The sequence below is a fragment of the Harmonia axyridis genome, chromosome X (assembly GCF_914767665.1).
Source record: "Harmonia axyridis chromosome X, icHarAxyr1.1, whole genome shotgun sequence".
NCBI classification, from domain to species: Eukaryota; Metazoa; Arthropoda; class Insecta; order Coleoptera; family Coccinellidae; genus Harmonia; species Harmonia axyridis.
Window position 1 is genome coordinate 21,672,988 of NC_059508.1, and position 17,453 is coordinate 21,690,440.

Genomic DNA, 17,453 nt, shown 5'->3' on the forward strand with positions numbered 1-17,453 from the left:
ATGAGAAACATTGAAGGAAATAACAAACAAATGAAATCAACAACAGAAGTCAGCCGTCCATTTGTGGTTACAGCAACAATGTGGAATGGCCTACTTGGATAATTGTTCATTATACAGAAAGATGGGAATAAGAACAGTCCCTTATACTAATGTTGTTTCCTTAGACACGTGTGTCAAGCTTTCGTCCCTGTGCAATACGATGAAAAGTGTTAGAACGAGAAACATTGAAGGAAATAACAAACGAATGAAATCAAGAACAGAAGTCACTCGTGCATTTGTGGTTACATCAGCAATTGACCTTACCAAGTGGGAGATTATAGCTACCCGCGTGTCATCCGAGTCCAAGAAAATTTACGATGTGGAATGGCTTACTTGGATAATTGTTCATTATACAGAAAGATGGGAATAAGAACAGTCCCTTATACTAATGTGGTTTCCTTAGACACGTGTGTCAAGTTTTCGTCCCTGTGCAATACGATGGAAAGAGTTAGAATGAGAAACATTGAAGGAAATAACAAACAAATGAAATCAACAACAGAAGTCAGCCGTCCGATTGTGGTTACAGCAGGTATTGACCTCACCACGTGGGAGATCATAGCTACCTGCGTGACATCGGAGTCCAAGAAAATCAACAATGTGGAATGGCCTACTTGGAAAATTGTTGATTAAACAAAAAGAAGGGAATAAGAACAGTTCCTTATACCAATGTGGTTTCCTTAGACACGTGTGTCAAGTTTTCCTCCCTGTGCAATACGATGAAAAGTGTTAGAATGAGAAACATCGAAGGAAATAACAAACGAAAGAAATCAACAACAGAAGACAGTCGTGCATTTGACCTTACCACGTGGGAGATTATTGCTACCTGCGTGACATCCGAGTTCAAGAAAAACAACAATGTGAAATGGTTCACTTGGATAATTGTTCATCAAACAGAAAAAAGGGAATGAGAACAGTCCCTCATACTAATGTGGTTTCCTTAGACATGTGTGTCAAATTTTCGTCCCTGTGCAATACGATGGAAACAGTTAGAATGAGAAACATTGAAGGAAATAACAATCAAATAAAATCAACAACAGAATTCAGCCGTCCATTTGTGGTTACAGCAGCAATTGACCTTACCACGTGGGAGATTATAGCTACCTGCGTGACATCTAAGTCCAAGAAAAACAACAATGTGTAATGGCTTACTTGGATAATTGTTCATCAAACAGAAAAAAGGGAATAAGAACAGTCCCTCATACCAATGTGGTTTCCTCTGACACGTGTGTCAAGCTTTCGTCCCTGTGCAATACGATGGAAAGAATTAGAATGAGAAACATTGAAGGAAATAACAAACAAATGAAATCAACAACAGAAGTCAGCCGTCCATTTGTGGTTACAGCAGCAATTGACCTTACCACGTGGGAGATTATAGCTACCTGCGTGACATCCGAGTCCAAGAAAATCAACAACGTGAAATGGCATACTTGAATAATTGTTCATTAAACAAAAAAAAAGGGAATAAGAACAGTCCCTCATACCAATGTGGTTTCCTTAGACACGTGTGTCAAGCTTTCGTCCCTGTTCAATACGATGAAAAGTGTTAGAACGAGAAACATTGAAGGAAATAACAAACGAATGAAATCAACAACAGAAGTCAGTCGTGGATTTGTGGTTACAGCAGCAATTGACCTTACCACGTGGGAGATTATAGCTACCCGCGTGTCATCCGAGTCCAAGAAAATCAACAATGTGGAATGGCTTACTTGGATAATTGTTCATTAAACAAAAAGAAGGGAATAAGAACAGTCCCTTATACCAATGTGGTTCCCATAGACACGTGTGTCAAGCTCTCGTCCCTGTGCAATACGATGGAAAGAGTTAGAATGAGAAACATTGAAGGAAATAACAAACAAATAAAATCAACAACAGAATTCAGCCGTCCATTTGTGGTTACAGCAGCAATTGACCTTACCACGTGGGAGATTATAGCTACCTGCGTGACGTCCGAGTTCAAGAAAATCAACAATGTGGAATGGCCTACTTGGATAATTGTTCATTATACAGAAAGATGGGAATAAGAACAGTCCCTTATACTAATGTGGTTTCCTTAGACACGTGTGTCAAGCTTTCGTCCCTGTGCAATACGATGAAAAGTGTTAGAACGAGAAACATTGAAGGAAATAACAAACGAATGAAATCAATAACAGAAGTCAGTCGTGGATTTGTGGTTACAGCAGCAATTGACCTTACCACGTGGGAGATTATAGCTACCCGCGTGTCATCCGAGTCCAAGAAAATCAACAATGTGGAATGGCTTACTTGGATAATTGTTCATTAAACAAAAAGAAGGGAATAAGAACAGTCCCTTATACCAATGTGGTTCCCATAGACACGTGTGTCAAGCTTTCGTCCCTGTGCAATACGATGAAAAGTGTTAGAATGAGAAACATCGAAGGAAATAACAAACAAATGAAATCCACAACAGAAGACAGTCGTGCATTTGTGGTTACAGCAGCAATTGACTTTACCACGTGGGAGATTATAGTAACCTGCGACACATCCGAGTCCAAGAAAAACAACAATGTGAAATGTTTTACTTGGATAATTGTTCATCAAACAGAAAAAAAGGAATAAGAACAGTCCCTCATACTAATGTGGTTTCCTTAGACACGTGTGTCAAGTTTTCGTCCCTGTGCAATACGATGGAAAGAGTTAGAATGAGAAACATTGAAGGAAATAACAAACAAATGAAATCAACAACAGAAGTCAGCCGTCCATTTGTGGTTACAGCAGCAATTGACCTTACCACGTGGGAGATTATAGCTACCTGCGTGACTTCCGAGTCCAAGAAAATCAACAACGTGAAATGGCATACTTGAATAATTGTTCATTAAACAAAAAAAAAGGGAATAAGAACAGTCCCTCATACCAATGTGGTTTCCTTAGACACGTGTGTCAAGCTTTCGTCCCTGTGCAATACGATGGAAAGAGTTAGAATGTGAAACTTTGAAGGAAATAACAAACAAATAAAATCAACAACAGAATTCAGCCGTCCATTTGTGGTTACAGCAGCAATTGACCTTACCACGTGGGAGATTATAGCTACCTGCGTGACATCTAAGTCCAAGAAAAACAACAATGTGTAATGGCTTACTTGGATAATTGTTCATCAAAGAGAAAAAAGGGAATAAGAACAGTCCCTTATACCAAAGTGGTTTCCTTAGACACGTGTGTTAAGCTTTCGTCTCTCAGCAATAAGATGAAAAGTGTTAGAATGAGAAACATTGAAGAAAATAACAAACAAATGGAATCAACAACAGAAGTCAGCCGTCCATTTGTGGTTACAGCAGCAATTGACCTTACCACGTGGGAGATTATAGCTACCTGTGTGACATCCGAGTCAAAGAAAATCAACAACGTGAAATGGCATACTCGGATAATTGTTCATCAAACAAAAAAAAAGGGAATAAGAACAGTCCCTCATACCAATGTGGTTTCCTTAGACACGTGTGTCAAGCTTTCGTCCCTGTGCAATACGATGGAAGAGGAAATGAGAAACATTGAAGGAAATAACAAACAAATGAAATCAACAACAGAAGTCAGCCGTCCAATTGTGGTTACAGCAGCAATTGACCTTACCACGTGGGAGATTATAGCTACCTGCGTGTCATCCGAGTCCAAGAAAATCAACAATGTGGAATGGCTTACTTGGATAATTGTTCATTATACAGAAAGATGGGAATACGAACAGTCCCTTATACCAATGTGGTTCCCATAGACACGTGTGTCAAGCTCTCGTCCCTGTGCAATACGATGAAAAGTGTTAAAATGAGAAACAATGAAGGAAATAACAAACAAATGAAATCAACAACAGAATTCAGTCGTGCATTTGAGGTTACAGCAGCAATTGACCTTACCACGTGGGAGATTATAGCTACCTGCGTGACATCCGAGTTCAAGAAAAACAACAATGTGAAATGGTTTACTTGGATAATTGTTCATCAAACAGAAAAAAGGGAATAAGAACAGTCCCTCATACTAATGTGGTTTCCTTAGACACGTGTGTCAAGTTTTCGTCCCTGTGCAATACGATGGAAAGAGTTAGAATGAGAAACATTGAAGGAAATAACAAACAAATAAAATCAACAACAGAATTCAGCCGTCCATTTGTGGTTACAGCAGCAATTGACCTTACCACGTGGGAGATTATAGCTACCTGCGTGACGTCCGAGTTCAAGAAAATCAACAATGTGGAATGGCCTACTTGGATAATTGTTCATTATACAGAAAGATGGGAATAAGAACAGTCCCTTATACTAATGTGGTTTCCTTAGACACGTGTGTCAAGTTTTCGTCCCTGTGCAATACGATGAAAAGTGTTAGAACGAGAAACATTGAAGGAAATAACAAACAAATGAAATCAACAACAGAAGTCAGCCGTCCATTTGTGGTTACAGCAGCAATTGACCTCACCAGGTGGGAGATCATAGCTACCTGCGTGACATCCGAGTCCAAGAAAATCAACAATGTGGAATGGCCTACTTGGATAATTGTTGATTAAACAAAAAGAAGGGAATAAGAACAGTCCCTTATACCAATGTGGTTTCTTTAGACACGTGTGTCAAGCTTTCGTCCTTGTGCAATACGATGAAAAGTGTTAGAATGAGAAACATCGAAGGAAATAACAAACAAATGAAATCCACAACAGAAGACAGTCGTGCATTTGTGGTTACAGCAGCAATTGACCTTACCACGTGGGAGATTATAGTAACCTGCGTGACATCCGAGTCCAAGAAAAACAACAATGTGAAATGGTTTACTTGGATAATTGTTCATCAAACAGAAAAAAAGGAATAAGAACAGTCCCTCATACTAATGTGGTTTCCTTAGACACGTGTGTCAAGTTTTCGTTCCTGTGCAATACGATGGAAAGAGTTAGAATGAGAAACATTGAAGGAAATAACAAACAAATGAAATCAACAACAGAAGTCAGCCGTCCATTTGTGGTTACAGCAGCAATTGGACTCACCAGGTGGGAGATCATAGCTACCTGCGTGACATCCGAGTCCAAGAAAATCAACAATGTGGAATGGCCTACTTGGATAATTGTTGATTAAACAAAAAGAAGGGAATAAGAACAGTCCCTTATACCAATGTGGTTTCTTTAGACACGTGTGTCAAGCTTTCGTCCCTGTGCAATACGATGAAAAGTGTTAGAATGAGAAACATCGAAGGAAATAACAAACAAATGAAATCCACAACAGAAGACAGTCGTGCATTTGCGGTTACAGCAGCAATTGACCTTACCACGTGGGAGATTATAGTAACCTGCGTGACATCCGAGTCCAAGAAAAACAACAATGTGAAATGGTTTACTTGGATAATTGTTCATCAAACAGAAAAAAGGGAATAAGAACAGTCCCTCATACTAATGTGGTTTCCTTAGACACGTGTGTCAAGTTTTCGTCCCTGTGCAATACGATGGAAAGAGTTAGAATGAGAAACATTGAAGGAAATAACAAACAAATAAAATCAACAACAGAATTCAGCCGTCCATTTGTGGTTACAGCAGCAATTGACCTTACCACGTGGGAGATTATAGCTACCTGCGTGACGTCCGAGTTCAAGAAAATCAACAATGTGGAATGGCCTACTTGGATAATTGTTCATTATACAGAAAGATGGGAATAAGAACAGTCCCTCATACTAATGTGGTTTCCTTAGACACGTGTGTCAAGCTTTCGTCCCTGTGCAATACGATGAAAAGTGTTAGAATGAGAAACATTGAAGGAAATAACAAACAAATGAAATCAACAACAGAAGTCAGTCGTGCATTTGTGGTTACAGCAGCAATTGATTTTACCACGTGGGAGATTATAGCTACCTGTGTGACATCCGAGTCCAAGAAAATCAACAAATTTGGATGGCTTACTTGGATAATTGTTCATTATACAGAAAGAAGGGAATAAGAAAGTCCCTTATACCAAAGTGGTTTCCTTAGACACGTGTGTCAAGCTTTCGTCCCTGTGTAATACGATGAAAAGTGTTAGAATGAGGAACATAGAAGGAAATAACAAACAAATGAAATCAACAACAGAAGTCAGTCGTGCATTTGTGGTTACAGCAGCAATTGATCTTACCACGTGGGAGATTATAGCTACCTGCGTGACATCCGAGTCCAAGAAAATCAACAATGTGGAATGGCCTACTTAGATAATTGTGGATTGAACAAAAAAAAGGGAATAAAAACAGTCCCTTATACCAAAGTGGTTTCCTTAGACACGTGTGTCAAGCTTTCGTCCCAGTGCAATACGATGAAAAGTGTTAGAGTGAGAAACATTGAAGAAAATAAAAAACGAATGAAATCAACAACAGAAGACAGTCGTGCATTTGTGGTTACAGCAGCAATTGACCTTACCACTAGGGAGATTATAGCTACCTGCGTGACATCCGAGTCCAAGAAAATCAACAATGTGGAATGGCTTACTTGGATAATTGTTCATCAAAAAAAAAAAAAAGGGAATAAGAACAGTCCCTTATACCAATGTGGTTTCTTTAGACACGTGTGTCAAGCTTTCGTCCCTGTGCAATACGATGAAAAGAGTTAGAATGAGAAACATTGAAGGAAATAACAAACAAATGAAATCAACAACAGAAATCAGTCGTGCATTTGTGGTTACAGCAGCAATTGACCTTACCACGTGGGAGATTATAGCTACCTGTGTGACATCCGAGTCCAAGAAAATCAACAATGTGGAATGGCATACTTGGATAATTGTTCATCAAAAAGAAAAAAGGGAATAAGAACAGTCCCTTATACCAATGTGGATTCCTTAGACACGTGTGTCAAGCTTTCGTCCCTGTGCAATACGATGAAAAGAGTTAGAATGAGAAACATTGAAGGAAATAACAAACAAATGAAATCAACAACAGAAGTCAGCCGTCCATTTGTGGTTACAGCAGCAATTGACCTTACCACGTGGGAGATTATAGCTACCTGCGTGTCATCCGAGTCCAAGAAAATCAACAATGTGGAATGGCTTACTTGGATAATTGTTCATCAAAGAAAAAAAAGGGAATAAGAACAGTCCCTCATACCAATGTGGTTTCCTCAGACATGTAAGTCAAGCTTTCGTTCCTGTGGAATACGATGAAAAGTGTTAGAATGAGAAACATTGAAAGAAATAACAAACAAATGAAATCAACACAGAAGTCAGCCGTCCATTTGTGGTTACAGCAGTAATTGATCTTACCACGTGGGAGATTATAGCTACCTGCGTGACATCCGAGTCCAAAGAAATCAACAATGTGGAATGGCCAACTTGGAAAATTGTTCATTAAACAAAAAAATGGGAATAAGAACAGTCCCTTATACCAATGTGGTTCCCTTAGACACGTGTGTCAAGCTTTCGTCCCTGTGCAATACGATGGAAAGAGTTAGAATGAGAAACATTGAAGGAAATAACAAACAAATGAAATCAACAACAGAAGTGAGTCGTGCATTTGTGGTAACAGCAGCAATTGACCTTACCACGTGGGGGATTATAGCTACCTGTGTGACATCCGAGTCCAAGAAAAACAACAATGTGGAATGGCCTACTTGGATAATTGTTGATCAAAGAAAATAAAGGGAATAAGAACAGTCCCTCATACCAATGTGGTTTCCTTAGACACGTGTGTCAAGCTTTCGTCCCTGTGTAATACGATGAAAAGAGTTAGAATGAGAAACATTGAAGGAAATAACAAACAAATGAAATCAACAACAGGAGTCAGTCGTGCATTTGTGGTTACAGCAGCAATTGACCTTACCACGTGGGAGATTATAGCTACCTGCGTGTCATCCGAGTCCAAGAAAATCAACAATGTGGAATGGCTTACTTGAATAATTGTTCATCAAAAAAAATAAAGGGAATAAGAACAGTCCCTCATACCAATGTGGTTTCCTTAGACACGTGTGTCAAGCTTTCGTCCCTGTGTAATACGATGAAAAGAGTTAGAATGAGAAACATTGAAGGAAATAACAAACAAATGAAATCAACAACAGAAGTCAGTCCTGCATTTGTGGTTACAGCAGCAATTGACCTTACCACGTGGGAGATTATAGCTACCTGCGTGACATCCGAGTCCAAGAAAATCAACAATGTGGAATGGCCTACTTGGATAATTGTTGATCAAAGAAAATAAAGGGAATAAGAACAGTCCCTCATACCAATGTGGTTTCCTTAGACACGTGTGTCAAGCTTTCGTCCCTGTGTAATACGATGAAAAGGGTTAGAATGAGAAACATTGAAGGAAATAACAAACAAATGAAATCAACAACAGGAGTCAGTCGTGCATTTGTGGTTACAGCAGCAATTGACCTTACCACGTGGGAGATTATAGCTACCTGCGTGTCATCCGAGTCCAAGAAAATCAACAATGTGGAATGGCTTACTTGAATAATTGTTCATCAAAGAAAATAAAGGGAATAAGAACAGTCCCTCATACCAATGTGGTTTCCTTAGACACGTGTGTCAAGCTTTCGTCCCTGTGTAATACGATGAAAAGAGTTAGAATGAGAAACATTGAAGGAAATAACAAACGAATGAAATCAACAACAGAAGTCAGTCGTGCATTTGTGGTTACAGCAGCAATTGACCTTACCACGTGGGAGATTATAGCTACCTGCGTGACATCCGAGTCCAAGAAAATCAACAATGTGTAATGGCCTACTTGGATAATTATTCATTATACAGAAAGAAGGGAATAAGAACAGTCCCTCATACCAATGTGGATTCCTTAGACACGTGTGTCAAGCTTTCGTCCCTGTGCAATACGATGAAAAGAGTTAGAATGAGAAACATTGAAGGAAATAACAAACAAATGAAATGAACAACAGAAGTCAGCCGTCCATTTGTGGTTACAGCAGCAATTGACCTTACCACGTGGGAGATTATAGCTACCTGCGTGTCATCCGAGTCCAAGAAAATCAACAATGTGGAATGGCTTACTTGGATAATTGTTCCTCAAAGAAAAAAAAGGGAATAAGAACAGTCCCTCATACCAATGTGGTTTCCTCAGACACGTAAGTCAAGCTTTCGTTCCTGTGGAATACGATGAAAAGTGTTAGAATGAGAAACATTGAAAGAAATAACAAACAAATGAAATCAACACAGAAGTCAGCCGTCCATTTGTGGTTACAGCAGCAATTGATCTTACCACGTGGGAGATTATAGCTACCTGCGTGACATCCGAGTCCAAAGAAATCAACAATGTGGAATGGCCTACTTGGAAAATTGTTCATTAAACAAAACAATGGGAATAAGAACAGTCCCTTATACCAATGTGGTTCCCTTAGACACGTGTGTCAAGCTTTCGTCCCTGTGCAATACGATGAAAAGAGTTAGAATGAGAAACATTGAAGGAAATAACAAACAAATGAAATCAACAACAGAAGTGAGTCGTGCATTTGTGGTAACAGCAGCAATTGACCTTACCACGTGGGGGATTATAGCTACCTGCGTGACATCCGAGTCCAAGAAAATCAACAATGTGGAATGGCCTACTTGGATAAATGTTCATTATACAGAAAGAAGGGAATAAGAACGGTCCCTTATACCAAAGTGGTTTCCTTAGACACGTGTGTCAAGCTTTCGTCCCTGTGTAATACCATGAAAAGAGTAAGAATGAGAAACATTGAAGGAAATAACAAACAAATGAAATCAACAACAGAAGTCAGTCCTGCATTTGTGGTTACAGCAGCAATTGACCTTACCACGTGGGAGATTATAGCTACCTGCGTGACATCCGAGTCCAAGAAAATCAACAATGTGGAATGGCCTACTTGGATAATTGTTGATCAAACAAAAAAAAGGGAATAAGAACAGTCCCTTATACCAAAGTGGTTTCCTTAGACTCGTGTGTCAAGCTTTCGTCCCTGTGCAATACGATGGAAAGAGTTAGAATGAGAAACATTGAAGGAAATAACAAACAAATGAAATCAACAACAGAAGTCAGCCGTCCATTTGTGGTTACATCAGCAATTGACCTTACCACGTGGGAGATTATAGCTACCTGCGTGACATCCGAGTTCAAAAAAATCAACAATGTGGAATGGCCTACTTGGATAATTATTCATTATACAGAAAGAAGGGAATAAGAACAGTCCCTCATACCAATGTAGATTCCTTAGACACGTGTGTCAAGCTTTCGTCCCTGTGCAATACGATGAAAAGTGTTAGAATGAGAAACATTGAAGGGAATAACAAACGAAAGAAATCTACAACAGAAGTCAGTCGTGCATTTGTGGTTACAGCAGCAATTGACCTTACCACGTGGGAGATTATAGCTACCTGCGTGACATCCGAGTCCAAGAAAATCAACAATGTGGAATGGCTTACTTGGATAATTGTTCATCAAAAAGAAAAAAGGGAATAGGAACAGTCCCTCATACCAATGTGGTTTCTTTAGACACGTAAGTCAAGCTTTCGTCCCTGTGCAATACGATGAAAAGAGTTAGAATGAGAAACATTGAAGGAAATTACAAACAAATGGAATCAACAACAGAAGTCAGCCGTCCAATTGTGGTTACAGCAGCAATTGCTCTACCACGTGGGAGATTATAGCTACCTGCGTGTCATCCGAGTCCAAGAAAATCAACAATGTGGAATGGCTGACTTGGATAATTGTTCATCAAAGAAAAAAAAGGGAATAAGAACAGTCCCTCATACCAATGTGGTTTCCTTAGACACGTAAGTCAAGCTTTCGTTCCTGTGGAATACGATGAAAAGTGTTAGAATGAGAAACATTGAGAGAAATAACAAACAAATGAAATCAACACAGAAGTCAGCCGTCCATTTGTGGTTACAGCAGTAATTGATCTTACCACGTGGGAGATTATAGCTACCTGCGTGACATCCGAGTCCAAGAAAAACAACAATGTGGAATGGCCTACTTGGATAATTGTTCATTAAACAAAAAGAAGGGAATAAGAACAGTCCCTCATACTAATGTGGTTTCCTTAGACTCGTGTGTCAAGCTTTCGTCCCTGTGCAATACGATGGAAAGAGTTAGAATGAGAAACATTGAAGGAAATAACAAACAAATGAAATCAACAACAGAAGTCAGCCGTCCATTTGTGGTTACATCAGCAATTGACCTTACCACGTGGGAGATTATAGCTACCTGCGTGACATCCGAGTTCAAGAAAATCAAGAATGGGGAATGGCCTACTTGGATAATTGTTCATTATACAGGGTGTTTCCTAAACATGCGGCAAAAATTCAGGGGGTTGTTCCTTGGACTATTTTAAGCATCAACAACAGAAGTCAGTCGTGCATTTGTGGTTAGAGCAGCAATTGACCTTACCACGTGGGAGATTATAGCTACCTGCGTGACATCCGAGTCCAAGAAAATCAGCAATGTGGAATGGCTTACTTGGATAATTGTTCATCAAAAAGAAAAAAGGGAATAGGAACAGTCCCTCATACCAATGTGGTTTCCTTAGACACGTAAGTCAAGCTTTCGTCCACGTGTAATACGGTGAAAAGAGTTAGAATGAGAAACATTGAAGGAAATAACAAACAAATGAAATCAACAACAGAAGTGAGCCGTCCTTTTGTGGTAACAGCAGCAATTGACCTTACCGCGTGGGAGATTATAGCTACCTGCGTGACATCCGAGTTCAAGAAAATCAACAATGTGGAATGGCCTACTTGGATAATTGTTCATTATACAGAAAGATGGGAATAAGAACAGTCCCTTATACCAATGTGGATTCCTTAGACACGTGTGTCAAGCTTTCGTCCCTGTGCAATACGATGAAGAGTGTTAGAATGAGAAAAATTAAATGGAAATAACAAAAGAATGAAATCAACAACAGAAGTCAGTCGTGCATATGTGGTTACGGCAGCAATTGACCCTACCACGTAGGAGATTATAGCTACCTGCGTCACATCCGAGTCCAACAAAAATAACAATGTGAAATGGCTTACCTGGATAATTGATCATCAAACAGAAAAAAAGGAATAAGAACAGTCCCTTATACCATAGTGGTTTCCTTTGACACGTGTGTCAAGCTTTCGTCCCTGTGCAATACGATGGAAAGAGTAAGAATGAAAAACATTGAAGGAAATAACAAACAAATGAAATCAACAACAGAAATCAGCCGTCCATTTGTGGTTGCAGCAGCAATTGACCTTACCACATGGGAGATTATAGCTACCTGCGTGACATCCGAGTCCAAGAAAATCAACAATGTGGAATGGCCTACTTGGATAATTGTTGATTAAACAAAAAGAAGGGAATAAGAACAGTCCCTTATACCAATGTGGATTCCTTAGACACGTGTGTCAAGCTTTCGTCCCTGTGCAATATGATGAAAAGTGTTAGAATGAGAAACATTGAAGGAAATAACAAACGAATGAAATCAACAACAGAAGTCAGTCGTGCATTTGTGGTTACAGCAGCAATTGACCTTACCACGTGGGAGATTATAGCTACCTGCGTGTCATCCGAGTCCAAGAAAATCAACAATGTGGAATGGCTTACTTGGATAATTGTTCATCAAAAAAAAAAAGGGAATAAGAAGAGTCCCTCATACCAATGTGGTTTCCTTAGACACGTAAGTCAAGCTTTCGTCCCTGTGGAATACGATGAAAAGTGGTAGAATGAGAAACATTGAAGGAAATAACAAACGAATGAAATCAACAAGAGAAATCAGCCGTCCATTTGTGGTTGCAGCAGCAATTGACCTTACCACATGGGAGATTATAGCTACCTGCGTGACATCCGAGTCCAAGAAAATCAACAATGTGGAATGGCCTACTTGGATAATTGTTCATTATACAGAAAGAAGGGAATAAGAACAGTCCCTTATACCAATGTGGATTCCTTAGACACGTGTGTCAAGCTTTCGTCCCTGTGCAATACGATGAAAAGTGTTAGAATGAGAAACATTGAAGAAAATAACAAACGAATGAAATCAACAACAGAAGTCAGTCGTGCATATGTGGTTACGGCAGCAATTGACCTTACCACGTAGGAGATTATAGCTACCTGCGTCACATCCGAGTCCAACAAAAATAACAATGTGAAATGGCTTACCTGGATAATTGATCATCAAACAGAAAAAAAGGAATAAGAACAGTCCCTTATACCATAGTGGTTTCCTTTGACACGTGTGTCAAGCTTACGTCCCTGTGCAATACGATGGAAAGAGTAAGAATGAAAAACATTGAAGGAAATAACAAACAAATGAAATCAACAACAGAAATCAGCCGTCCATTTGTGGTTGCAGCAGCAATTGACCTTACCACATGGGAGATTATAGCTACCTGCGTGACATCCGAGTCCAAGAAAATCAACAATGTGGAATGGCCTACTTGGATAATTGTTCATTAAACAAAAAGAAGGGAATAAGAACAGTCCCTTATACCAATGTGGTTCCCTTAGACACGTGTGTCAAGCTTTCGTCCCTGTGCAATACGATGAAAAGTGTAAGAATGAGAAACATTGAAGGAAATAACAAACAAATGAAATCAACAACAGAAGTCAGTCGTGTATTTGTGGTTACAGCAGCAATTGACCTTACCACGTGGGAGATTATAGCAACCTGCGTGACATCCGAGTCCAAGAAAAACAACAATGTGAAATGGTTTTCTTGGATAATTGTTCATCAAACAGAAAAAAGAAAATAAGAACAGTCCCTCATACTAATGTGGTTTCCTTAGACAAGTGTGTCAAGCTTTCGTCCCTGTGCAATACGATGAAAAGTGTTAGTATGAGAAACATTGAAGGAAATAACAAACGAATGAAATCAACAACAGAAGTCAGTCGTGCATTTGTGGTAACAGCAGCAATTGATCTTACCACGAGGGAGATTATAGCTACCTGCGTGACATCCGAGTCCAAGAAAAACAAAAATGTGAAATGGTTTTCTTGGATAATTGTTCATCAAACAGAAAAAAGAGAATAAGAACAGTCCCTCATACTAATGTGGTTTCCTTAGACAAGTGTGTCCAGCTTTCGTCCCTGTGCAATACGATGGAAAGAGTTAGAATGAGAAACATTGAAGGAAATAACAAACAAATGAAATCAACAACAGAAGTCAGCCGTCCATTTGTGCTAACAGCAGCAATTGACCTTACCACGAGGTAGATTATAGCTACCTGCGTGACCGAGTTCAAGAACATCAACAATGTGGAATGGCCTACTTGGATAATTGTTCATTATACAGAAAGAAGGGAATAAGAACAGTCCCTTATACCAATTTGGTTTCCTTAGACACGTGTGTCAAGCTTTCGTCCCTGTGAAATACGATGAAAAGTGTTAGTATGAGAAACATTGAAGGAAATAACAAACGAATGAAATCAACAACATAAGTCAGTCGTGCATTTGTGGTTACAGCAGCAATTGACCTTACCACGTGGGAGATTATAGCAACCTGCGTGACATCCGAGTACAAGAAAATCACCAATGTGGAATGGCTTACTTGGATAATTGTTCATCAAAAAGAAAAAAGGGGATAGGAACAGTCCCTCATAACAATGTGGTTTCCTTAGACACGTAAGTGAAGCTTTCGTCCCTGTACAATACGATGAAAAGAGTTAGAATGAGGAACATTGAAGGAAATAACAAACAAATGAAATCAACAACAGAAGTCAGCCGTCCATTTGGGAAATAACAAACAAATGAAATCAACAACAGAAGTCAGCCGTCCATTTGTGGTTACCGCAGCAATTGACCTTACCACGTGGGAGATTATAGCTTCCTGCGTGACATCCGTGTCCAAGAAAAACAACAATGTAAAATGGCTTATTTGGATAATTGTTCATTAAACACAAAAAAAGGGAAAAGAACAGTCCCTCATACCAAAGTGGTTTCCTGAGACACGTGTGTCAACCTTTCGTCCATCTGCAATACGATAAAAAAGGTTAGAATAAGAAACATTGATGGAAATTACAAACAAATGAAATCAACAACAGAAGTCAGCCGTTCATTTGAGGTTACATCAGCAATTGACCTTACCACGTGGGAGATTATAGCTTCCTGCGTGACATCCGTGTTCAAGAAAAACAACAATGTGGAATGGCTTACTTGGATAATTGATCATTAAACAAAAAAAAAGGAATAAGAACAGTCCCTCATACTGATGTGGTATCCTTTGACACGTGTGTCAAGTTTTCGTCCCTGTGGAATACGATGAAAAGTGTTAGAATGAGAAACATTGAAAGAAATAACAAACAAATGAAATCAACACAGAAGTCAGCCGTCCATTTGTGTTTACAGCAGCAATTGATCTTACCACGTGAGAGATTATAGCTAGCTGCGTGACATCCGAGTCCGAGAAAATCAACAATGAGGAATGGCTTACTTGGATAATTGTTCATTAAACAAAAAGAAGGGAATAAGAAGAGTCCCTTATACCAAAGTGGTTTCCTTAGACACGTGTGTCAAGCTTTCGTCCCTGTGCAATACGATGAAAAGTAATAGAATGTGAAACATAGAAGGAAATAACAAACAAATGAAATCAACAACAGAAGTCAGCCGTCCATTTGTGTTTACAGCAGCAATTGATCTTACCACGTGAGAGATTATAGCTAGCTGCGTGACATCCGAGTCCGAGAAAATCAACAATGAGGAATGGCTTACTTGGATAATTGTTCATTAAACGAGAAAAAAAGGGAATAAGAACAGTCCCTTATACCAAAGTGGTTTCCTTAGACACGTGTGTCAAGCTTTCGTCCCTGTGCAATACGATGAAAAGTAATAGAATGTGAAACATAGAAGGAAATAACAAACAAATGAAATCAACAACAGAAGTCAGTCGTGCATTTGTGGTTACAGCAGCAATTGACCTTACCACGTGGGAGATTATAGCTACCTGCGTGACATCCGAGTCCAAGAAAATCAACAATGTGGAATGGCTTACTTGGATAATTGTTCATTAAACAAAAAGAAGGGAATAAGAAGAGTCCCTTATACCAGAGTGGTTTCCTTAGACACGTGTGTTAAGCTTTCGTCCCTCAGCAATACGATGAAAATTGTTAGAATGAGAAACATTGAAGAAAATAACAAATAAATGAAATCAACAACAGAAGTCAGCCGTCCAATTGTGGTTGCAGCAGCAATTGACCTTACCACGTGGGAGTTTATAGCTACCTGCGTGTCATCCGAGTCCAATAAAATCAACAATGTGGAATGGCTTAGTTGGATAATTGTTCATTAAACAGAAAGAAGGGAATAAGAACAGTCCCTTATACCAATGTGGTTTCCTTAGACACGTGTGCCAAGCTTTCGTCCCTGTGCAATACGATGAAAAGAGTAAGAATGAGAAACATTGAAAGAAATAACAAACAAATGTTATCAACAACAGAAGTCAGTCGTGCATTTGTGGTTACAGCAGCAATTGGCCTTAACACGTGGGAGATGATAGCTACCTGCGTGACATCCGAGTTCAAGAAAAACAACAATGTGGATTGTCTCACTTGGATAATTGTTCATCAAACAGAAAAATGGGAATAAGAACAGTCCCTCATACCAATGTGGTTTCCATAGACACGTGTGTCAAGCTTTCGTCCTTGTGCAATACGATAAAAGAGTTAGAATGAGAAACATTGAAGGAAATAACAAACAAATGAAATCAACAACGGAAGTCAGCCGTCCATTTGTGGTTACAGCAGCAATTGACCTTACCACGTGGGAGATCATAGCTACCTGCGTGACATCCGAGTCCAAGAAAATCAACAATGTGAAATGGCCTACTTGGATAATTGTTCATTAAACAAAAAAAAAAGGGAATAAGAACAGTCCCTTATACCAAAGTGGTTTCTTTTGACACGTGTGTCAAGCTTTCGTCCCTGTGGAATACGATGAAAAGTGTTAGAATGAGAAACATTGAAAGAAATAACAAACAAATGAAATCAACACAGGAGTCAGCCGTCCATTTGTGGTTACAGCAGCAATTGACCTCACCGCGTGGTAGATTATAGCTACCTGCGTGACATCCGAGTCCAAGAAAAACAACAATGTGAAATGGCTTACTTGGAGAATTAAACATCAAACAGAAAAAAGGGAATAAGAACAGTCCCTCATACTTATGTGGTTTCCTCTGAAACGTGTGTCAAGCTTTCGTCCCTGTGCAATACGATTGAAAGAGTTAGAATTGGAAACATTGAAGGAAATAACAAACAAATGAAATCAACAACAGAAGTCAGCCGTCCATTTGTGGTTACAGCAGCAATTGACCTTACCACGTGGGAGATTATAGCTACCCGCGTGACATCCGAGTTCAAGAGAATCAACAATGTGGAATGGCCTACTTGGATAATTGTTCATTAAACAAAAAAAAAAGGGAATAAGAACAGTCCCTTATACCAAAGTGATTTCTTTTGACACGTGTGTCAAGCTTTCGTCCCTGTGGAATACGATGAAAAGTGTTAGAATGAGAAACATTGAAGGAAATAACAAACAAATGAAATCAACAACAGAAG

General features: G+C 39.3%; 1 protein-coding gene across 1 annotated transcript in view; it reads left to right on the forward strand.

Moving 5' to 3' along the window:
* Window positions 1–17,453, forward strand: part of LOC123686619 (NADH-ubiquinone oxidoreductase chain 5-like) — a gene marked incomplete at its 3' end in the record, with an annotated part of 98,846 nt that overhangs the window by 37,318 nt on the left and 44,075 nt on the right. The window lies entirely within an intron of this gene.